This window comes from Falco biarmicus, chromosome 5 (assembly GCF_023638135.1).
Source record: "Falco biarmicus isolate bFalBia1 chromosome 5, bFalBia1.pri, whole genome shotgun sequence".
Taxonomy (NCBI): domain Eukaryota; kingdom Metazoa; phylum Chordata; class Aves; order Falconiformes; family Falconidae; genus Falco; species Falco biarmicus.
Genome location: NC_079292.1, coordinates 91005823 through 91030536, shown reverse-complemented (window position 1 = coordinate 91030536; position 24714 = coordinate 91005823). Strand labels below are relative to the sequence as shown.

Genomic DNA, 24714 nt, shown 5'->3' with positions numbered 1-24714 from the left:
ACCACACTAGAGTCAACAAAGAGAAAAATGAAGTTATAAAAACACCAGCAGCCATTGCAATGGCAGATAATCTGAAGTCAGTAATAAAGCAGTGTGCCTGTTGTTATGCTGCCTACATTAACTAGGCTCTCCTGTGGGTGCACGTTATGGTTCTACCTTTAACTGCACCACCATATGTCACTTTTTCTTTACAAGTTTTCATTTAACAACAAATAACATCATTTAACATTCACACTGAAAAATTGGAACCACAAAAATACGGCACACTAGTGGCATGTGTACGGCTCACCAACAGCATAAGAGTCTTTTTTCAACCAACATGGCTCAAAGTTGCATTTTCAAATACCTGGCAGCAATATTAGATTGACAACTTCTTTCATCCTACATAGAGCCCTCTCAGTATTATTCACAGGTAAGTGAATAAAAAAGGAATGAAGACTCTTTTCCTTCCAATCTGGCTCTTTTAACCCATTCTACTACACATCTCCATCCTGCTTCTTTCTCACCTTGGTCCTGCTCTCCTCATCCAGCTGTTCACAGCTGCCTGCCTCAGAAAAATCATGTTGGCCCCATACCACCACAGAGCAAAATCTAGCCTCAGCCCTTCAGCCAGCCCCCCCTGATCCTCTCCCACCCTCCTGCCATCATGTGCCAGGTCCCAGTCTCCTGCCCAGGTACCTCTGGTCCCTGCCAGAACTCCAGCCTGCCAACAGCAGCCGAGCTGCCTAAGCAGATGCCATAGCTAAGGAAAGTGAGGATTTCTAAATGGATCACAGCAGTAATTTATTTTATACATACTCCTGGCAAAAAATTCATTGCTCACACACAATATGCTGTTGAGTTCCAGATCATTTTTTTCCTAGCCACTCAGCACCAGTGCTACAGCTGCAGTTGGCCCAAAGAAACGGAGGAGTGAGGTGAAGACACAAGCAGCAGCAGCAGCAGCAAGATCCCAGTTATTTGCTGAATGTGACATTTTCATACAAGAACAAAACTGCAATAAGGATAGGCAAGTTTCTTCATTTACGATGAGAATCTGAAAAATGATCCCGATGACTTTAATTCACTCTTCCTGTAGATTCTGAGTAGAAAACTATCTCAGCTTTCAGGATCGTGCTCAAAGCCCACCACAAAGGGAAATAAGCAATCCCACATGCCAAAGAAGCAGATGAACAGGTAGGCACACAGATTTTATAGCTAAAGGGGAAAACTAGGAGGTTATCACGACTTCCAGTGTAAGGCACAGAAATCCTACATAAATCCCAAAAACTTCTTGTTGAGCTGAAGGACATCTCACAGGCAAACAGCCAGCCATAATGCACATTAACTCAGTCACTTCAAGTAAAGAGGAATACACTGCATTTGCTGATGAGTTTTTTCCAGCAACTCTTTGGCCTCCACTGTAGGTGTCTGAACTTGATTTTCAGTGTGGATTTGTCTATCTTACAATGTCTAAACTTGCAGTCTTTTGGTCATTTCAGCCTTTGTCTGAGCTGTTTGATCAAAATCCTTTGTCTGTATAGTTACCTACAGACCATCGCTGAGCTTTCATCTAATTTCCACTTGAGTTGCTCTTCCATTATGAAGACTCCTTCGCAGTCATATTTGTAATTGTTTCTAAACCCTCATCATTTTTTCATCACCTTTTTGAAGTGTAGACAGCAGAACTGGGCGCACATCTCATGCCAGCTATGTATTACCAGTGCTGTTAGCAGAGGAAACACGATCTCTTTATTCAGTGTTGTCTGTTTATACACCCAGTGATTACCCAGCCATCACTCACTGGGCTCACTCAGCCATAGCCCTGCACCAAAAGGTCATATTCAGTAACTGACCACAAGCCAGACCTTCCTTCCCAAGTTACCGCTTCCCAACCAATAGACATCACGCCAGGGCTACCTACTTTCTTTGTCCTACTAGTGTATAGCATTCCATTAACTCCAAACAGGTGAAAATAAGTGACTTTATTCCAGCAGGGCGGGAGTCGCGGTGTCAGCCCCATGCAAACTTTCACAATTAAGAGCATTTTGATGACTCACCTCTACAGCATGGTGCTAACCGGGGGATTTAACAGATCTAGCCAGTTCCTTTGCAGACCATGTATTTAAGTTGTATTTCCTGCTAAGGAATATCCTTTGTGTAGCAGCTCAACAGGAATTCTATAGGCTGCACCATTTACATCCTGAGAGAGAGGGAAACTGGACATAAACCTAAAAGGAAAAATCCTACCAGGTAAGAAGGAGACTGGGAGAGATCCCAGTAATGGATTATTTCTAAATACAGAACCCTACTTGAGTGCTCAGCTACATGCAGAAGAAAATAAATCGATCACATTCCACTCAGTCACACTATTGATGTTTGTCATGGACATGTTTATTCACCTGACTTTTGGCCAGCTACAGATACCGTACCTTTCACCACCTAAGGAGTTCCACTTCTATTGACATTCCAGTGGGGACTGTGGAATTTCACTCAAAGAGCTCACCACAAAGCGCATGCTCTGTCAAAATAGCAGCAAATGCATAAAGAAACTAACCTCCAAATACCCTATTTAACGTTTGTGTGAGGTGATGCAATTTGTCTGAAGACAATGTGTTCCTAGCTGATGTTAGGGCCAGCAATGGGTTTGACGGCCCATTCTCAGCACATCTGAACAGGCTTGTAGGCAGGCACTGGCTGAAAATATACTGGGATTCTATGACTGATATTCCATCATTTCTGCCAATACACTGTAGAAAACCAATTTTATTTCATTCAACTAGAGACATTTTAAGGGGGAAAATATACGGGGGGGAAAGGCAAATCCCTAGAGTTCAAAACCAGCAGTTCCAAGAATGGAGAATCAAGATCTCTCTTTCAGAATTTATTGGACCAGAATGGAGGAGCTCAAATTTGCACAAGTTTTGTGTGAAGGGACATAAACTTGGGGAACTGTGTGCTGCTGACACTCTCAGCAGGGGCTTAAGACTGCTTCTGGCTGAAGTCCATGCTGATTTACAATGCTCAGCATCCTATCAAGACAGCAACATATGTTATTCCTATTATCTTGCATTCTTTCCTTCCACTCAGTTGTGGAGTATCAACTCCAACACCATATAGTCCAGTGCTAGGAGAGATGGCAATCATGAAGATTGTAATCACATTGATCTAACGGTCCAAAGGACTCTGCTGCAGACACATTTTCCTGACCAGAACCATGGAGCTGAGTTTTACCCATGTAAAGCCCAATCACTTGAACTTCTCTCAAAACGCCATGCTGCTGGTTGCATGAAAGCTATGCTGCATATACTTAGAGCCTTTGCAAACAGAAAACTAACACCTTTGCCAACCATTGAAGCCATTTTAGCTATGAGACAAGAGAACTGCACTGTGTTCACGACTGCTATTCTAAAAATGTTAGAAGATTTTGTTCTGACTTTTAAAGAAGGAAATTAAGAGAATAGCTTTCTCCCTTTTGATTTCTGTTGATGGGATTACACTTCAAATAAACAATCAGGCCAGAATGGGAGCCAAAGTGACTCCTGTTGACTCCAACTGACAGATTCTGCAGACTACCAGATATGGCACTTTCTTGGTGCAGGTGAAACCGACATTCAAGTCCCTGCTCCAATGAATACTTACAGAAAGTGGCATTTGCCACATGAACTGCTGGATTTCCAGAAAAGACCCAACAGCTCTCTGGCCTGAGTTCTCACTGGGAATACGTGAGATAAGGGCTGCAAGTGTGGATCAGGCAGCCTGGGGACTTTCCCACAGTTTCCCATAATGCAGTTGAATCACTTGCCCTACAGGTCTTCTGGAGAAGGTGAAGATACATCTCCCCTTTATACAGAACAAATCACTTTTGGAGACCTCTTCTCAGCTGAGTGTTTCTTTTAACCTAATTTAATACTGCCCCAAACTGAAAGCATAGCATCTGTTTTCTGTTAAGAGAAGAAATCATGCTCTTGACTCCCTTTCACACAAAATGTGACCGACAGCCTAAGAAAAAACTCGATGAACACACACTACCCATGTTCCCTGGAAATGGGGTGAATCTTGCAGGCAAAGCTCTTCTGTGAGCTCCTGCAAGCTCTAGAGCTCACATCACCTCTAGACAGTGATTAATTTAGATAGAAAATTCTATTTCCAGCTAGAAAACGTTCTTTTCACATGAGCTAGTTCAAGCAGAATTCAAACACATAGGAAAGATACTAACAGAGCAGTTTGTACAGAGAAAATTTTCACCTAAACAATGAGCCAAATTTCTAACTATTCCCGCAGTATTTTCAGTTTAATAGTTGTCAGGGCCCTGACTGCACTAACAGGCCTTAGCTGTGCCGACCAGCCTTACCTCTGGACTTCTCCCACACACCCTGCCCATGGGCCCAGGAGCTCCCTGCAAGTTCAGCCCTGAGCTAACCAGCCCTTGCTTGAGATCTGTTGTAGGACTGCTGGTCTCTAGAGCAGCCACAGCCTTGCCTGTGCCTGAACTTGAACCTCATTGTTTTGGACATTGATCATGGACCTGTCTTGTCACTACAGCCCTTCCCCACGATCACTGGACTCTGTCTGAGCCTGGTTACCCTCATGAGACCCAAACTTGACTTGTGGATTGGCTTCCTGGCTTGACCTTGTACTTGCTTCGTCATCACAAGCTTGTCTAATAATCTGGACTCTTGGTTGAACCTGGCCCTGGTCTGCTCTGCTCACCTCATTTGGGCATGGTGGAACTAGACCTTGCCTGGTAAAGCCATTGCCCTGCCAGGCATGTTACTCTCCTTGGCTCCCAGGTCCCCACTCTTTAGGAAGCAGCTTGTCCTCGCTGCTCTCTGGCAATACTCAGTTATTAGGAAGAGAACTCACTAAAGATGTGCTTCCCAGATTTTAGGTAAATTAATCCAACCGCCCTACCCATACTGTTGAAAGACTCTTAATTGTAATGGCACATGTTTACTACATCTCCCACTTGTCCCTCATCTCTCAATCAGGAAGCCTAGGCAATGGGAAATGCCAACATAGCTCCTTGCCAGGACGTTCTTTCTTGGTGATCATAAACACTGTCAGACATTATAGCCAGAGTCTAGTACCTCTCACCAATATGAACGGAGCATCCACAACACATGGCTTCTTATTGTTACAGATGGTCTACAAAATGAGGAAGATGCATCTTAAATTCACTTGTACTTTTGAAGGCCTTCTTCAAAATTTTAAGTTTAAAAAAAACCCAAAAAATTCCACCAAATCAAAATTTCAGACTCCTCTAAATATAAGACAGCTTGTGGGATGAGGAAGAAAAGGTTTCAGAAAATACACTCTAAACTGCCACTCCACATCAGTGTCCCTTTCTATATTGAATGTTCATAGACTCCCCCCACCGACAGAGGAGGGCAGGTGTGACCCCTGCTTAGAGCCCGCTTCCCAGCACCTCACACGGAGACAGCAGCAGTTCAAAGTAGCAAGCTTGCAATGCTGGAAGACTGGAAAATCCTGACCTAGTTTGTAATCTGAAGATAGGGAAATACCTGATTTTTTGTCCTGTGTACAAAGTTAAATATCCCCTTTCCAAAATTCAAATACAACGAAAATATTGTCTTCCATTCAAAGCTGTCTTGTGTTTGGGTAAATGCATTACTTACAATTTAAATGAAAGGTAAGAGTAGGGGAGGCTTATCAAATCTGACCCATTTTCCAGTCTTATGTCTTCCAGACAGCTACTTCCAATGCTGCCTACTCCTCACTGCCCAAGATGTCCTTGTTCTGGGAACCAGCAGCCTGGAGCTAGCAGAAAGTCCAGTGAATGTTTTCCATACACATGAGTAGCCCAGAACAGATTCCAAACAAAGCTTCAACACTTTGAATCATTAAGGAAAAATATTCTGTAACTCTGGAAAGTCTTTCAGAGGCAGAAGCATCTTGTTCTTTTCTACAGGGAGTGGATGTGCTAAAACTCACTGTGCCCTATACAATACTGGACATGCATAAAAATCTGTATCTTTGCTGTGCGTAGACATTGTGTTGGTCAAAGCAATATTTCTTCGAATACTGAAAGCACCAGAACTGTTATGGCCCCGGAGAGCCCCTGACCACAGAGAAGGATGCACTAAAAAGCTGAATGTAAACACCAAATTACATGAATATGAACAACCTGAACAGCTATTTGGTCCCAAAAAACTGTTTCAGATAGTATCTCATGACAGTTGCTTCTGAACTTTATTATTTCTTGGAATGGGGACTGTGATAAAGATAAATCTTCCCCCTTAAGTAGGGGCACGACAGGTAGAGGTGCACAAGGAGACCATCAGACAGCAAAAAGGCCACTGGTTATTTTCAAGCTGTCTGAAATACGGTAATGAAGAAAAGCTTTCCTGAAGCAAATGAAGGAGAAGGAGAAGGATGGCTATTGTCTCTCAGTTATGAGGAGACTAGATAAGAACAGGAATCAATAAGGTATCCCTGATTGCTGTACAAATGCATGAATCAAGGTGTTCCAGTATGTATCAGAGCCTGCCCTGAGTGCATCAACATGTTTTGCAGCCACCTCCCACCCCATCCAAGGGGCTTGGCCACTGGGATCAAGCTGGGCTCTAGAACGGCACAGCTGTGTAACTTGGATGTTGCCATGCGAAGAGCTGTAAGATGCCTTGTCAGAGGCACTGAGGCTTAGGGCTTCACCTTTGGTCCCTGCCTGTGCCTGGCCTTGCAGCACATTAATCCTGAGCCTGACCCACTGAGCTGACCTCCTGCCCTGTCACTCTGGACTGCTGTGGCAATGGGATTCTTCGCTGTGCCCTGTTACCTTCACTGGACCTGCTTTGCTCCCTGTCTTTGGGTGCTGCGGGCCTGTGCTGCTTTGCTGTGAGGTCCCCACCCCTGCCTGCCTTGCTGTGACCCCCAGCTCCCACCTCATCCCCCCTTGCAGGGCAAACCACTCTGGCTGAGGCAGTAGACAAAAAAAAGTCTCAATACTTAGAAACATCTAGTTGAGTTACAAACACTAGGTTTCCTACAGATAAGTATTACGACCAAAGTAAACTGTGACAAAACAAAATGTCTTTTTTGAATTTACAGAAAATCACATGCAAAGGAGTGCGGATTACTGCTCTATGCAGAAAGCAGCCCATGTAACAAACACTCCTGCTGGCTGAAGCACAGAACGTCGCATAGCTGGTAGGCTTACTTCAACAGAAAGTGCCAGCCTATGGCCTACAGCTCCTTTCTGAGGGGTTGCCTAAGCACAATAACTGTGCTACTTGCACAAGATCTGAGGCATGGCACCGCCACAGTGGTACCATGGCACACGGGCTCTGCTCTCTTTTTTACAAGCTTGAGAAGTGGGTCCATGTGAAACCCATGAGGTTCAATAAGGCCAAGCGCAAGGTCCTGCACCTGGGTCAGAGCAATTCCAGTATCAATACGGGCTGGGGGATGATGGGATGGGGGATGACAGCCCTGCAGAGGAGGACTTGGAGGTACTGGTGGATGAAAGAATGGACACGAGCTGCCCATGTGCACTCACAGCCCAGAAGGACAACTGTATCCCGGGCTGCATCCCCAGCAGCGCGGCCAGCGAGGCAAGGGAGGGGGCTCTGCCCCTCTGACCTGCTCTGGTGAGACCCCCCTGCAGCGCTGCGTTCAGCTCGGGGCCCCCAACATAAGAAGGGCACAGACCTGTTGGAGCGGGTCCAGAGGAGGCCATGAACATTCTCAGAGGGCTGGAGCCCCTCTCCTATGGGGACAGGCTGGGAGAGCTGGGGTTGTTCAGCCTGGGGAAGGGAAGGCTCCGGGGAGACCTTATTGTGGCCTTTCAATACATAAAGGGGCTTATGAGAAAGATGGGGATGAACTTTTTAATAGGGCCTTTAGCAATAGGACAAGGGGAAATGGTTTTAAGTGAAAAGAGGTGGTAGCTGCCCCATCCCTGGAAACATCCAAGGTCAGGCTGGACAGGGCTCTGAGCAACACGATCTAGTTGATGTCCCCGCTCATTGCTGGGGGGTTGCACTAGATGATCTTCGGGGGTCCCTTCCAACCCAGACTATTCTATGATTCTAAGATCAGCATCCAATTGATTTACAGAATAGCAAAGCAGGCACAAGAGGGTATGTATATGAATGCATATACATACGCATATACATATGAATGCAAAGTAGCCCCAGCCTAAATTCCACAGTCCTGTTGTGAAAAAGTTAACATCCAAGACAAAATACAGTTCTGGCACACTGTGAAGAGCACTGTTGTCATATAGCTGCAAACAACAACAAATGCAAATGTATGCTACAGAACCATAACTCACAGTTTATATGGTAAAGCAATACCAGGAGGTTGTTACAGCTCAGTCACATCTGCCCTGCTACTGGCTACAGCACTGTGTTTGGATGTCCAAGGATGTGGGATTCCAGGAAATACAAAATTACATTGGGAGATGACTCTGCCCACTAACACTTAAGCCATATGATAATAATAGTATTATAATATATAAACTGTACATAAAAATATATATAATGGTATAATAATAAACAACTCCCAATTAAGTATTGCAATACAACATGGAAATTCTTATGATTCCCTAAAACGGAAAGTAACAGCACAAACAAGGCTGCGATTTGATCTGCCCATACCAGTGGAAATGTAGAGTAATTCCAGTGACTCCAGCAGAGCCCCAGCGGATTGACACGCCAGCGCAGGTGACGTTGGAAACTGGTTAATTGTCCATCACTTTGCTTGTTAAGTCTCTGTGCAATACACAAAACTATCAGACTGTGGCAGAAAAGACTGTTGGGTGCTTTTGCTGCTCAGAGGGTAAACAAAAACACATCCTGAGGAAGCAAGGCTTATAAGGACATGTGGGCTGCCGAAGGCAAAGATGGAAGACTGTGATGTTAGCTTGCTCATAATTTCCTTTCTATTCAACTTGTTCTCACCATGTTGCTTGAAAAAGTCAGCCAGTTTCTACTATATCTGACACAAGTGACAATATTTCAGAGATATTAACTCCAGATAGGTGACATGACAATCACTAGCTGTTGAGTACCCTTAGCAGTACCTGCCTGCTGATGGGGAGATGGCAAGGTAAGCTCAGCTCTTCACTGACCCCAGGGAATCCATTCAGGAAGCCAATTAGAGGAAAAGCCTCAGTTCTTTGGTGTCATTATTAGACACCAAAGTTAAACTACCACGAGATGCCAATCAAGTTCCCTTATTCCAGAATTCATGAAGTTGTCTTCTACTGTGTTTAGTGCTATTCAGATTATGTTCTTCTGTAGCCATTGACCCATGAAAGACTTTAGCAGGGGATTAGCCAATTCAGGTAATAGGTCTGCAAACTGGAACTGAGAATATAATTTCAGTTATATATATATATATATAAAAGGGAATCCATTTCCAGAATTTGCACTAGACTGTAAACTCTTAGATGTCATGAAATGCAAGCCAATGCTCTCCAGGGACCCCATGGAGAAGAATTCTCTTCCTCTACCAGCAGGGATAATTTCCTGGCTTTCCTGATGGCTGAGTGAATTGTAAGGATAGTTTCATGTTAGTGAGAGAGAAGGAGGGGGTGGAGGGGTGGGGAATGGTGGTAACAGCCTACCACCATTTCAAACCAATGGTTTGAACAGCCTACTCATCTCAGACTTCATCTTCTGAGATGCAGTTCCAGGTGTCCATCTTGCCTTAATCTAGACACAGATATCCTTTGCATAGGTTGCCCACAGATTCTATCTGTTCTGAAGACCCCTCTCGGAAAGTCCATGGATTGAATTAATGGGTTCTTGAAGCTGTTGAAGGGTCCAAAGAATACATGGCAACAGCTGATCAGACAGAAAATACTACGTACATCCATACTCCAGGGAACCGCGTACTTGAATGTATTTCAAAGTGCAATAAATGCCTAAGATTTTTCCTTGGCCATAACAACTGAGTGAGCCCACAGCCAGGTATTTTTGTAGTTACTTTCATAAAGAGGGTGGATAAATGCTGGAATGAAGGTTTGAGTCTCAAAGCTTTTGTTAAAATGCAGAGTGTGTAGAAGCTTACCCACAAAGGACCAGGAACTTGTGACAGTGACCAGCTTGTGAAGGCAAAACCACCACGGAGCTTGGATTAGGGGTTCACAGGATTCACAAGACCCTCTCACGAAGCTGACAAGTCAGGCATGTATGCCATTTGAATCTTTTTTTCTCCCAATCAGCAGTAGTTTTTATTTATTTATGGGGGTTTATGTGTTAGAGACCTTGGACTCCACTTTAGAATACTATGTCCTGAGAACCAGGTGCAGTTACCGCACTCTTCAAAGGACTTGCATGTACTGGCAAGAAGGCTGAACGCTGTATACCCTGACAACAGGGAGTACAGAGACAGGGCTACTCATTCTGCAGACTTCACCTTTTGACTCCAGCTGTAAACAGAGCTAGATGGAGACACCTGCCTGACAGATGACCATGGGCACTTAATACTAACCCCAACAATTAACTCGGATTCTGGATCACTCAGCTCTGGCTGAGCTACCATGCTCTGTGACTTAGGCTTATAAAATGTTAATATTATGTCAGAAACTAATTAATTTATCCCTGCTGTAGACAAAATACAAATAATATTAAAATCTTGGGGAATGAGTTTGCTGGCTCAATGGCAAGCAGAAAAGTGATACAACGGCAGCTGAGGGAAGCTTGAAGAAATCCCATATCTGATTAAATTTACCAGTACAAGATTCATTCATAGAAGCTAGACTGAAATTAAAAAAAAAAAAAAAAAAAAAAAAAAAAACAACCAAAAAAACCCTCATAGCTTTGAGAATAGTTAAATCTGCAAAACTTTATTTAGAGGTCAAGTCCATGAAGTAAATGAAAAAAGATATGCAGACACTCATACTGTGTGTGTGCTCCACTACAGAACCTAAATTTTATTCCTTATAGTCTTTCATCAAATTCCTGAGCATTCCTCTTTGGCATGAAAGAATAACAGGCAGTTTTCACACTTCTTGTTTAGGAACATTCTGAATACATTTCACTTTGTTCAAAACTTGACTTCACATCACCTCTGCTGCTTGACTGCCAAAGTCTGGAGATGATATGGTAAGGGCTTTCTTGAATGAAAGGAGAGCAGAAAGACTGGGCTTGGATGGGCTAAGTGAGCTAATGGCTGGGTTATATTCTTTAGAAATTGATCAGAACGATCCTCAGCCTTTGTTTCTGAGCATAAAATAATGCAACAAACCACCTTGGAGACGATGATTGCCACAGTGAAATCAAAATCTGATTGAACAATGCCCAGATTTCTAGATACCTGTAGCTAAGAAACGGAGTTACTTAGGATCAATGTTTTGGGGGCAGTTTAGGAAAAGAAAGGAATCCAAAGGAATTGAAGGCATGCCTACTTACAAGATAATTTGAAGTCAGATATCATTAGATGAATGAGTATATTCTGTTCTGGAGAAGATGAGTTTTTCAAGGCAGAAATTCCCCCGCAAATTTCCTCTGTCCTCACAGCTCTGCCCAACTGCTCTTTGTCCCGATGCTGATGGTTTCCAGGTGCTGAAAACAGGGTGATGCTATTTGCATACGATGTAAAAAGATGTAGAGCTAAGACTTGCTCACCCTGCTTACAGCTCCATCTGTGCTGCTTCAGTCCTGTTCAGTCGCATCAATGGTGCTGGCAGAGAGAGCAGCAGTGAGGGGGATGCGGGAAGAGTCACAGACTTCATCAGTTTGAGGGCACCAGGCAGGGGACTCTTAACCTTTCAGGAGTCACTTCAATATAAACTTCTTTCAGCTTGCTTTTGTCAATAGTACAGCACCTGCTTTATAGGTACTTCATGAACATATGGTCACCTTCACCTTTATCCCATGTAAAATACATTAGTATAAAAAGCGTGGGCCATGTCGGGGCCTCTTGCTTGGCTCCAAACCCATGCCTTACTCGTGTGGACTTTGTTTCACATCAGGAGTATTCTGGGGTCTGGGACTGTTTTTGTTTTGTGTCTTGTTCAACACAGAGCACGCTGAGACTGCTTAACACATAATAAAATAAATAATAACCCTAAATGAAGAGGAAGCCTTGAACTATGGAAAGAATAAAAGCATTTTCAGAGGTGTCCTGACAATATTTTACAGGTTTCAAGCAGCAGTTCCATGGCTCATGATCAAGGTCTGCTCTTTCAGACTCGGCATCCGCCACCCCAACACAGTGAAGAGCATCCAAGCTGAAGAAAATGTTTTGTTTGCTGCTAGTGCTCATGGTCACAACAGCAGCATCCCCTCTCGCAGGACAAGAGCCCTTTGTCTCGCAGCACATTCTGCCACAGCAAGCGCAGGGCTGAGACTGCACCTCACCTTTTATCCCAATTTCACACATTGGCTTCGCAGCATTAATAAATTGGTTTCGTTTGCCACACATTTGGCAGGAGAATTTTCTAATAACATTTTTATCCCCTTTGAGAACATGAATCACTCACATGCTGAGTATAAAATTACTTCCCTCCCTCTCCTTATTAAAGGCACCGCACGTTAGCAGGGGTCAGGCACTCAGCCTTGCCAGTGGCAAAGTCAAAAACAAGGGCACGGTTGGGAGGCACGATTGTAAAGCTCACTGCTTTTCTTTCCTACGGATGGTGGATAACCTATTTAGCACTCAGAATATATGGTTTTCTCCAGCTGTCAATCCTACCTGGTTGGGGTACAGATTGAGAAAACGTGTGAGATTTACCGCGCCTCTCACGTGGCCATTCCAAAGAAGAAATAAATAAAGCATGTGCAGCAGATGGCCACCCTCGCAGGGGCCACCAGAAGCCCTCCCCTGCGAGCCTAGCCCCCTGGCCAGAACCACCACCCGGCCCCTGCCACCGAGCAAGGTCCCTTCCCCGCAATGGGCATGTCAGGCTGCACTCGGGTTTTGCCCAAAAGCAGGGGGAGTCCAGTGACAAGCTGAAAATCATGGTATTCACTAATTTATAAATCTATCTGGGCTTCATTTCTGGTTTAAAAAGGGGGAAAAACCCACTTTTTTTTTTTTTTTTTAAATAATATTTAAGGGAGATCTTTGTTTGAAAACACACTTTAGACAGCAAGCAGGTCACGCTACCCAAGCTGATTAAGAACGTGACTCGAGGAGCAGTGTATCCCGAGTGCCATTTTGTTCCAAACCCACACCTCCATCAAAACACACCCCTTAAAGATACAGAAGACCTGTCCTCATATTACCTTTTCTCCCAAGTTCTTTGCAGCAGCTCCCCGCAACAGATGAGGATGGAAAGAAGACAAGAGAGACAGCAAGAACCAGCGTGGACAGGGAGCTACGCCTAATCCCCGCTGCCAGGGGGCATCACCGGTGGGAGAGGCAATGGGACAAGCACAGACATAACCCCTGAATCCTGGGCACGGATTTCTGTTGTATCACAGAAACCTGAGGGGTGCGCAGGGGAATCCTGCTCACACCATGCTGGTTTTCTTCTCAAGACCTTGCAGGTTACGTGCTGTGCTACGTAAAGCAGTGGCAGACCTTCAAGCTCACAGGGAGCTTTGCTGGCAACGGCACAGCCCTGTAAGGAATTTAGACACCTTCAGGTCTGGCAGCAGCTTTGCCAGAATTTTGGCGTCTCTTTGAGCAATCTAGGTGTTGGCTCTCGGTGGTGGGTTTTTTTAACGAGGCCTTTGTATTTCATTTCTGGATTGTTTACAGGAATATTCACGCAGAAGCATTACACAGGTACAGCTCAAAGCTGTTATTTCAGTGATGGTGTCACACATCCCTCGTGTTCCACAAGAACACCACTGTGACATCAAACGTCAGCATATTTTTCACCATTTTGTCCTAATATGCTACTTGTTGCATGGACCTTGTCAACAGTTCTTTTAATGGTTCTGAATCAATTGGTGGGGGGCGGGGCAGGGGGGAGATTCCATATCCAGCACAGCATGCAAACTGCTTCCTATCAACATATTCATATTTAAATACAGAAATGAAAGGCCACACTTAGCAAATACCACCAACAGGCAGTTGTTCAGTGAGTGCCAGGTTTAGAGGGCTCCTACGCTTTTCACATTTGACCCTCAGAGGCAGGTTGTGCTTTTTCTAGCTTGTGAGTCATCAGCCAGAACAGCCGAGTGACCAGCTCCCAGCACAAATACAATCATCTGGGGCACCTACCCGCGTCTTCTGCCGGCATGGAAATAGCAGCCAGCAGGAGAGCCTGCACTGCAGCTGTCTGCATTAGGTTTGATTGGTCAGATAAATCACATCGTATTGTTTCCATTCCTTTGGCTGGGGGAATGTGTAAGCACTTCAAAACTGAATGCTTATGCATGAGAACTTAGAACTAGTTTACTTAAATGCACACATATGTATCTTCGACATGGACTTTTTACAGATTTTCTTGTCAATAAAAGTAAATTGCTTGACTGTTCACAGAAAGTTAACATAAACATAGTCAAAGTGTATTCATATTTTTAAATTGTATTTTAGCATGTGACTGCGTTCAGGGACAACTTTGCCAAAAGAAATGATAAAGCCTTTACTGCCGTGACTCCATGCCAACCGCCACGCTCAAGCCATCTCTTTGACCGAGAGCCCTGAACTTTAAAGAATAACAGAGCAGACACTGAATGCCTATTTCAGAGCAGAGGACTGGCTGATTTACGGCAAGTTGTGGGTAATGGAATTGTCTCAGCTCATCAGACGACGCAGACACTGTCCAGCTACTTTCCAACTGTGCGAACGCTTTTGTTTCAGGGCTGACAACTCTATACCTTTTCACCACTTCTCAGGTCCTTCTTCAGGTTGATGGAGAAAGCCTTTCAGCATACAGAAAAAGCCATGCCTTGCCATCTTTCCCAGCTCTCACACATCCTCGGGAAGCCATCACAGCTGCTCCACAGAAGAAGTCCCAGCACCTCCTACCTACCCACACCCTCAGCACCACGAAGACATTAAAGGAACAGGGAAAGGTAATCAAAAAGCTTAACATTTAGGAAAGTGGCTGGAACAAAAGGAGTGAAAGATAGGGGAGTGTAAGTGGTGGTGGAGTTTTTAGAACAATTACTGTTACGGCATATATGGGAGTACTGATGAATTAACTGGGTGTGTTTCTAGTCTCTCTGTCTTTGCTATGAGTCCCAGTTACATGAAGTCCATGGCAGCTCCTCCAGCAGACCTGAGCCTGAGGGGACCGCCACCTTCCCATCTGCCCAGTCCTCCCAGTCCATCTGAGCAGCTCTGGTGCAGCATCACTGTTTGCACTACTAGCATCAAACCCTGCTTGATCCCCCCCAGGTTAACTGTGACAGGAAGCTTTTCTGGATGTGTCAGTATTGCTGCGACAGTGGTCACTAAAGGGACAGAGGCAGGTGGGGGCTAATTCAATTTCTGACATTTAAGAGCAGTAACTTTTGCCTGGAGACTCTTGCAGACCTGACTGATGGGTAGGCTCTAAGGCATGTAGCTATTGTAAGGTTACCTCAGTCATGATCTATCCTTGATCAACATGGCTGCTTCAGTCTCTGCTTCCCTTCATGTGTGAAGCAGCTGCCCTTGTTTTCTGAGGATGTGGGGTGGAACTGACACAATTAAAGGTCATCCTCCATCTGGGAAGAGAAAGTTCTGGTCTACAGTGAAGCACGGGGGCTGGTTTCCATTTTGTCAGAGTTATGTAATCTCTAAATAAAAAATAATTCTGCTGTTCACTACAAGATCTTGTTGCTTAATGCTCCCTAGAAATGGCTGCCAGATATCTGTGCGAACGCAGCGTGTACACAGTGTTTTAAAAGCTACATAGATTGGAAGTTCATGAAATTGTAAATGCAAAGTGTTGTTTTATAGAAGGGAATCTGTTCTTCCAACTGAAAAACATTAGTGCCTGATTTTCAGAGGTGCTGAATTCCAGCTGAAGCCACAGGCAGCTGCTTTTGGTTTTGTGCTGCCCCTCTGAAAATTAAGTCTACAGTATTAACAGTACATGTTAATAACAGGCATGTTAGGTTCAGGTGAGAGACACTGAAATAAAGTAGAGACACAGATGATACACACAGAAGGAGAAGTAGACAAAAGGGGAAGCAGTCACGCCTTTAAAGAAAGGCATCAACAACAACCGTTTGCCAATTCAGATTTCATAATTCCCGATCCATACTCCAACTGAACTACATTGCAAAACCTGAAGCCAAAAGCTCTGGGATTTCCAATGTAAATACCTATGCTCATGAGCCAGTAACAAAAACTACTTTCTTCCCAGGATGAGGTGAGTATACCCTTGATTATTTTAGACAACAGAATTGAATTAACTATTTTTCCCTCTATCTTCAACGTATGTCAAAATGCACTAATGTTCAACAAAGTGACCAGGTTGTCAGCGTTACCTTTTCATTCTTCGTATTCATATGTCATGGTTTAACCAGCCCAAACCAGGACAACATATTTCAATCTTCAACCCAGATTCACCTCTTGAGGATTGGTTTTTTTTTGTCTTTACTCAGAAAAGTATCTTTTAACTCCTGATTTCTTTCTGATTGCACTGGACCAGCATAGCTTGAAGTGGATGGGATCCACATACAAAACCAGGCTGTGTTTCACTGTGGCTTCTGTAGCAGGACTAGAAGAGTGGCAGAACTAATGAGTTGGAAACCCCCAGGACACAGATTTTCCGCAGCGCTGCTCACCTGGGCCACCCTGCTTGCTTAAAGAATGGGGCACAAGGGCATGGGCAATGTGCTGGAGAAGGCACAAGGTCAGGTTGGAATGCATTATGCCCTGGGAAAGCACTGACTCCCCACCTTTCTGCTGAGGCTGGCCCTAGAGCCTCCTGTGGGGACATTTCTGGGTTCTTCTCTTCAGCTTGAGTGCTTCTGTTAAATTCACAGATATGTACCTGTTATGTGAGCGATAGCTGGATTTCCATCACCTGATGTGTCTTATCACATGGCATCATGTCATTTGGGAATGAGAACTACAGGGACTACCTGGTGGCACCAACCATGAGAACAACTCACAAAGCCCATAACTGGCTCTCCATACATGTGCCTTGAGGGTGGCAAGAAGTGGACTGAATGCTGCAGAAAACCATGTGCCAGGAAATATTTATCTTGCAAGCCATGGTTTGGCCATTCTTGAAGTTAATGATCCTCCAGAATCTATCAGGTGAAGTGCAAAGCTAGCAAAAAGAAATATGCTACTGCACTGAGCTCTGCTTGTCCAGAGTAGGACCTAAATATATAGCATGTGCAAGCCAGAAAGAAACCAGCTATTGTCTGGTTCCATTTCAATTTGTTGATCTAAACTCAACTAACATGCTTAACTAACGTGTTAATATAAACTAGTGTGCTCTGGCATCACTGAAAGACAAACTTGATCCCATCAGGCATATTTTTTAATTAGCTTGCAGTATATACCTTAGTTTCATTCTGTACATACACAGCATCCAGTATCTATTAAGGTATCTAAACTTATAAACCTACAAAATTGTGAGTATATATTTATGTGAAGAATCAGTAAGGTGCATTGCATTGTATACATGTCATAATACCCAACATTATTCTGTTTGACTACAGAAAATCACAAGACGTTTTGGGAAGGAAACAAAACCAAAAGGACATCTGTCAAAGAACCCAGAGGTCTGTTATTTTAAAAAATGCTTTGAGCTGCCTCTACTCCCATTACCAAAATTCGTTTTTCCTAGGCCTAAGCCATGGATCTACGACAGCAAGACCATAAACCTGCACTATATGGGTAGGCTGTCTATGTGGTCAGCATCCTTCATTGGTGAGATTCACTGGCAGAAGGCAAAACAAAGTCTGTTTCTCCTTCTGCAGTGATGGAGATAACTAAGCTAAGTGGAGTTTACTGAGGTTTGCAAGGAAAAGTTAAGATCTAGCTACAGGTAACAACACATGTAAGCTTCTGGTACACCCATTGTGCCTGGGTGTCACTTGTTTTGGAGCGAATGCATAAGCAACAAAAGAAGCTGTTTCTAGAATACAGCTGCCACAAACAGAGGCAATCACAGGCTCTGAAGAAAAGGGGCTTAGAGGTGCTGAGCAAAACTAGGATCAAAGGTTAACATGGTGGCTGAATGGGCCATGGTAGCACTTTGACCAAGAGACAGCATAGAAGAAAGAAAACACAATGGAGTGTCCTTCAAAGGGATTAAATAAGATCTGGATTAGAGATCAAACAAAACTCATTTACAGTAATTTGCACAGGATCAAAAAATTTTCACCTCTAAATCCAGGACATGTTTGCATCTGTGCCTGCTACTGTTAAGGAGGTAACTTTCACTCTTGGATGTCAGCATCTTCCCTGTGCATGGATGTCATGCCCAAGATGTCCCCACACAGGGATTTGGGCCAGGTACAGTATACTTCACTAACAGGCAACCTATTCCAATCTAATGCAAATACCTCATATACTGTGCATCCTTTCTTTCTGCACATACAGAACACTCCTGAGAAGTTCCACCAATCCAGAGAGCACCAGTCACCATGCCTTTCTTGAAACAGAGAATAACTAAAGAAACCTGAAGATTACAAAACTGCCACAAATTTACAATTTAAATCCACGCTTCTTCCCATGAGAAAAACCTTTCGTATTATTTTCCTGCCCACCCCAATAGGCACAAACACATGCTATCCTCTTTACAAATTTCACAAACATAGATTGCATATAAATGGCTTTTCTTTCACAGACCCTTTAGAAACAGTCCCCCAATTTCCAGAAATCTGTTGATCACAAGCTGAAAGCTACTGACATAAGGATACAGCACCTCATAGGGAAAGACGAGAAAAACCAGTGAGTTAAAGACAGAGAAAAGAAAGTTACAGCAGGCCAGTCATCTAACATACTGGTAATCATCAAATTTTGCTTCTAAGTCAAGGTTTGCTTTTTTTGTATGTAGATGCTCTTATTCAAACTTGGGAGGGAGGGGTGCGGGGAAGGAATTAGCTTGGGGTATCCCAGTTGTTTAAGTCAGCCCTCAGGTAAGACTCAATGGTCCAGCTACTCCCTCTTCAGCCATGGAAGCCCATTAGAGCGATGACAACTGTACCCAGTATTTGCATGCTTATAACATATTTTGCCCCATTACACCTAAAGCTCAGCAAGGTTAGATAATAAAATGCCTAGGGGCTGGTTTGGCCCCTTCTTATACTTAGAACTGTAAATCGATGTGCACCTACAGACACCCTGAAGGTGCTCAATATGCACTGCCACAAAGACAGCTCCTTTGTGTCCTCTCTCCTGCAGCCCTTTGACATGAGACATTCTCAACAGCTAACAGACACAGACACGAAAGCATTTTCCTCTCAGTACCATCCCATCATCGGCATCCACCGTACACATATTGAACCCCTCATCCTCTTTACTCCTGTTTACTGGGAAGGCCACATTAGGGAAAATAGGGAAAATGGGGAAAAAAGGAGCTTTACTAGGGGAACAAAATCATGTGGCTCTCCACAAACAGATTACCAAGACAGTAAACATCCAGAAGTGCAGAGGGAAATGTCCACAGTCTTCAGACAGCTGTACAGCTGTCAATAATGAAAAGGAGAGGAAATCTTTTCAAAGGGAAAATATGCCAAGATCTGCCCCTGTGCATTAGAGAGGCAGGAGATCTAAGCATTGGCTTTTAATGAGGTAGAGCCTGAAAAGAATTCCATATATGTTAGGTGATGTAAGAAGCATTCTATCACAGAACAGAAAGTGTTGCAACCATGCCTCACTGTATGAATCAAATTACTAAAAAAACAGCCAGAATCCAAATGTGGAAGATACCTCATCATCTAAGACTGTTAAAACAAAACATGCACTGTTGCACATAATCTTGCATTGGTGACCTAATTTAGTGGACTAAATTATCTGATGCTTGGGTTCCCATTCATATGCATTTTTATTTGCAGAGGTGGCATACTCATAAAGACTGAATCTGAAAGGGCACCTTTGTATTGCAACTTCTTAGCATCACTAATGTAAACTTCACTAAGCAAGAGAACACTGTGATTCACTCTACCCATGCTGCAAGTATTATGTTTTTAAAGGCAATAAAGATTATGTTCTAATCTATCCAACACTGCTTTGCTGCAAACATTCCAGATGTCCAGATGCAGCCTGCTGCATCCTTTAGAAACTGCCACCTTTGTTTTACTGGGCTCAGAGTGACATAAGTCATCTTAAAAGAACAGTGGAGAGTGTGAGGACAAGAGAAACAATTCATGCTATTTAAACATGGACACTTTGCTTCTCCATTCTGACAAAGGGGGAAGTATCCAGTATCTTGCATTGCCAGTGAGTGCTCATTTATAAAGGCTGCCCTGTGCGGCTAAAAGCATAGGTAACTGTGCTGCTTGCAACAGATATGTCTCCAGCACAATCTCAAACCCAAAGGGACCCTCTGGTGGAACCATACCAGGAATCAAAAGTATTGGAGTATTGAAGTATGACCTCTGGCTCGAATGGAGGCTGCTGAGTGTTGTAGCATCCCTGCGAATAGCTGACAGTAGATCTGCCTTACTGTTGCTTACAGAAAGGACTCAAATCTCTCCTAAAGTACAACATGAGAGCAGGGCAATCAAAGACCTAATTAGCAGTGACTGCATCAGGGAACAGAAGATGGAAATAGGGCTGAGCACAACGCAGGGATACATTTCTCTTTTGCACATATGATGTAGGCTGACCCCCAGTAGCCACCCAGAGTTCACCTTCAGCATCTGACCCAGACCTCCAGTCTTAACCCATGTCCCAGAGGGAAAACGGAACATGAAGCTCTGTGTTGTTGCTACATCTCTAATAGATGCGCTGCAGAATGTCGCTGAAAGCCTGAGAGTCACATTCCCCAGGGGCACCCAAGCTTCCAGCATCAGTGAGGTGAAAGGCAGCTGCCATTCGCCCCAGCACCAGCTGGAAAAGCCACAGCAATGTGTGAAGAGTGTCAGTGGTGAAAGCCTCAGGGGCAAAGAGGGAAAGAAACGACGTCACTGCAATGGAACCCTTCCCTGCCTGCCTGCCTGTCTGTCTGTCTGTCTGTCAGCAAGGACTTCTGAGTCAATAAATACCAGCCAGAACGCACAATTCCTGCTGACCTGCAGTCCCCCCTTCATCTCTGGAGAAAATAAACATGGGCTGTGGGTGCTGAGCTGCTCTGCCTTCTTCAGAGCCTCCATTGTATTTGTGTTCACAGCGTTTCAGCCAGCAACACTGGGCAACGTTCACTCCCAGTACTCCCAGGAACTTGGAGGAACTCCCTGGTTATTATAAGATTACCCCTTCACTGCAAAATAAACGGTTCTTTACAGATGCCCACTCAAGGGTGTTCTCTCACAGATGTGCAGGAGTCAGGAGGGGTCAGGACAGGAGGGATTTGACATTGTATATAAATCCTCTTGGCGCAAGCTGCAGCCCCCTGAACAATGCCATTCACTGTCCAAAGCATCCGCGAGAGCAGGAGCTGCCTCTAGAAAGCCTAAAGGAGACCCTCTGTCCCACACCTCGGCCCGCAGCAGCACCCTGCATGTCTGCAGGCAGCTCCAAAGCAGAAGCAGAAGGGAGCTCCTCATCACTTCTGTCTGAACAGGAACACCAGTCACCATATCCAGCTTTTCCCTGTTCCTAGGGGAAAGTGTTTTGGTTTGGGATTCTCTTGCTATCTCATTCCACATCTTAATAGAGCCATTAGTCCTTGCTGTCATCAGTCAATGTTCACAGTATAGTTGTCAATCTACTGATTTAGTAACAGGCCCAGCACCCCTCACGCTTGCTATTTGCTTGTGGGAGTGGGGTGAAGGGACAGAAATGTCTTTGTTTCTCCATCTGCCAGCAGCAGCAGCAGGCTGCCAGTTCATACCTGGCCTGGCCAGGAACGGGGGTGAGACATGCTCGGCCCATGGGCTCCACAGGTACTTGATGACAACAGTGTGATTCAAATGTTTTCTGGACTGTGTTCCACTTTCTCCAAATTGGACCCTGGCAGTGATAGATCCCTCCAGCCCTATTCTACGGCCATGATGCAGCTGGCTACTGCCTTATCCCATTCCCAGCTTGAAGCTCTGAATTTTCCTGTACCCTGTTCTTTGAGACTGCAAGCACACTAAGGCAGGGACTGTTTTACACAGGGCCTGGAAAACACCTGACACACTGAGGCACTTCACTGACAACTTCAAGCCCTTTTTTCTCCTTCTTCCCCCTACCCCTTCCAAACACTCAGTTAAAAGAGGAAAAGATTTAAAGATATCTCAGTCTGGCAGGGAAGGTGCAGGATTATTTGTTTGCTTCTTTGAATTTAAAAAAGAGATTATTACTGCCAATTTTTGACAACAGAGGACAGCAAGGATTTTCTTTAGAAAAAAACAAGAGTATACAAGCATTCTAGCAGGTTTCAGGTCACTTTTCTCCTGAGCTATCTGGGGTAATTCTGAAAGCCAAGGCTGCTTCACAGTTTGCAGAATTCGCTTTCCGTGTTTTCACCTAGAGCACCGCTGTTTACAAGGCAGCCCCACAAGCCTGAGAAACCACCTGAACATCACACCACAGTCCTGAGGCTGAGCTAGTGTGAAGGCAAGACACACTTCACCAAACGTTGGACAGAAGAGTGGCCCAACAGGACACAAGGGTGGAGAACTGACCTTACAGGTGATGTGCACAGGAGTGTGTGGCATAAGGAGTTCAACAGCAACTTCTCAGAGCAAAAGGCAGAACAGCAATCACTGCCGTGAGATGGTCCGGGGGGCACAGTCCCCTCTGCTGTGCCCACTGTAACTCACGCTCTAGAAATCACAGCTTGCATTTTGAAAAGCTTCTAACAATTGCTATGAAAATAACTGTGAGAACCTGAACCCAGGGGTATACCGTAGCTGCAACGTATAGAGCTGCCTCAGAGCTGGAAACACCAGTTCTCGCGTCACCTTCTCAAAGCATTTCAGTCACAGTCTCATTAACTCGTTTATTCTGCAGCAATGAGTTTGGTGCTTTCCCAGAATGCGTAAATACAGTATTTTATCAATGTCTGCAGTCAGGTATCTGACATCAGTTTCTGGGCCGCTTGCAAGCCAAATGCATGCACAGCCAGTGAACAGGCTCTCCACAGCAAGCCGGGCAGCCAGAGCACGTGGCAGCAGCAAGGTTGAAGCCTGTGATCTGGTGAGCTGCTGAAGCCATCTACCAGTCACCTCCTTCCCAGGCACACACCAGAAAAAGAGTCCTGGGCTATGCTTCTTGAAACAATACTTCAGTAAACAAGGCCCTGACAATGGAGATAGATTGCCTGGAGACATCGTGAGGCCAAGAAAAGATAAAAGCTTTCTTGAAAGAATGGTTGAAAATATTCATTGCCATATTGAAGTGATGACTATTTTCAGCAGATACGGGCCGCAGCTGCACATGTTTGTGTGAAGAAAGGAAGACAAGAATGGAAGGATTTTTTTTACATCATTTCTGTTTGGTCCCGTCTCATTACAGAATACATAGAAGCTGGCTTTGCAAAGGATGAGTTCTTTTGAATCCTTGTGGCTTGGAGCCAGAGCTAAGGTAAATAGTTGTTGATTTGTTTAATTTAAGCCATTTATGAGATACAGAATCTAACTCACTTTGCAGCAGTGTAGGTCCTGACCTGTATGCTATACCAGGTCTATGTACTGTATAAATAATACCATGTTAAGAAATTAATTAATGCTGTAAAGTCAAACATGCAGATGTAATGGATCATCAGCATTAAGCCTGACATTATTTCTGCTCTATCTATGAGCTAACTTGCCATCTTACATATTACATAATTACATCTTACTAATTACATAACCATATAACAATATATAACACTGGACCTCTGTTGAAGATCCTGTACACTTGAAGTTCTCTTTTATACTCATTTTTCAACATGGTTCTTGTCTTATTTGCTGCATAACATCCAAACTCTGCTCTGAAGCCTGAAACATTACTTTTCTAAGGCAGGGGGGTGTGGTGTGTGTGGGTGTGGGTGTCTGTTATATGTAATTTTTGATTTTCCAGTATGTGGAAATTCCTGTTCTGCTTCTGGAGACAAGCACCTGAGGTCCATGCCTCCCTCGTCATGTTTCTAGTCCTACCTGTAAGCCCCCCTCCCCTTTCTCAGAACATCAGGGTATCCAGCCCAGCATCTCTTTGTGTCAGTGTCTTTGTTCCCAGTAGTACAGTCCCAGCTCCCTACCTTCTGCAGTCTTCTCAGAAAGGTTCCTTCTCCTTTCCCATGCTCTGTCAGACAAACACCAAAACCACAGCAGAGGCAGTAACACTGTTCATCTCCCATGTCCCGAGACAATGTGTCCAACCACGTTCCCCACTGCTCCATTGGCAGAGAAGGCTGCCATACACGCCTAGGTTTGAGAACAGGGAGAATTTTTTCAGAGAATATGAATTTCTAATGTCTTTGTGCAAAATGGGACTTTCTGAGGCTCATAACTTGAGTAAATGTGGGAAAATTTTCATGGAAATAGGCAAGTATATATTCCTGACATCAGAGGGATCCTCTGCCCCAACTGGTAATCAAAAGACAAGTCTTTCATCCAAATTAGGTAGGAATTATTAGTTCTTATTGGTATCCCTTTCAGGTTTTTTTTAACACACACATGTGAATAAAGTCTCCCTTATTTTTTTCTAAAAACTCCGTTTTTCCTCTCTTTTTCAAAGCAAGGTGGAAAGAAGGATGCAAAGTACAGAGATTGATCCCTGAGTGGGAAGTTTCACCTCAGTCATTTCAAATGTAGCAAAGTTCATACACAACTGAAAACAAGG

General features: G+C 44.2%; 1 long non-coding RNA gene across 9 annotated transcripts in view; it reads right to left on the bottom strand.

Moving 5' to 3' along the window:
- Positions 1-24714, bottom strand: part of LOC130149391 (uncharacterized) — a 69086-nt gene that overhangs the window by 31254 nt on the left and 13118 nt on the right. The window contains exon 2 of one of the 9 annotated variants that reach the window (XR_008821902.1): positions 24131-24296. The exons of the other annotated variants lie outside the window; for them this stretch is intronic. This is a non-coding gene — a long non-coding RNA (uncharacterized LOC130149391). The remainder of the gene's footprint in view (positions 1-24130; positions 24297-24714) is intronic. 9 annotated transcript variants of the gene reach the window in all.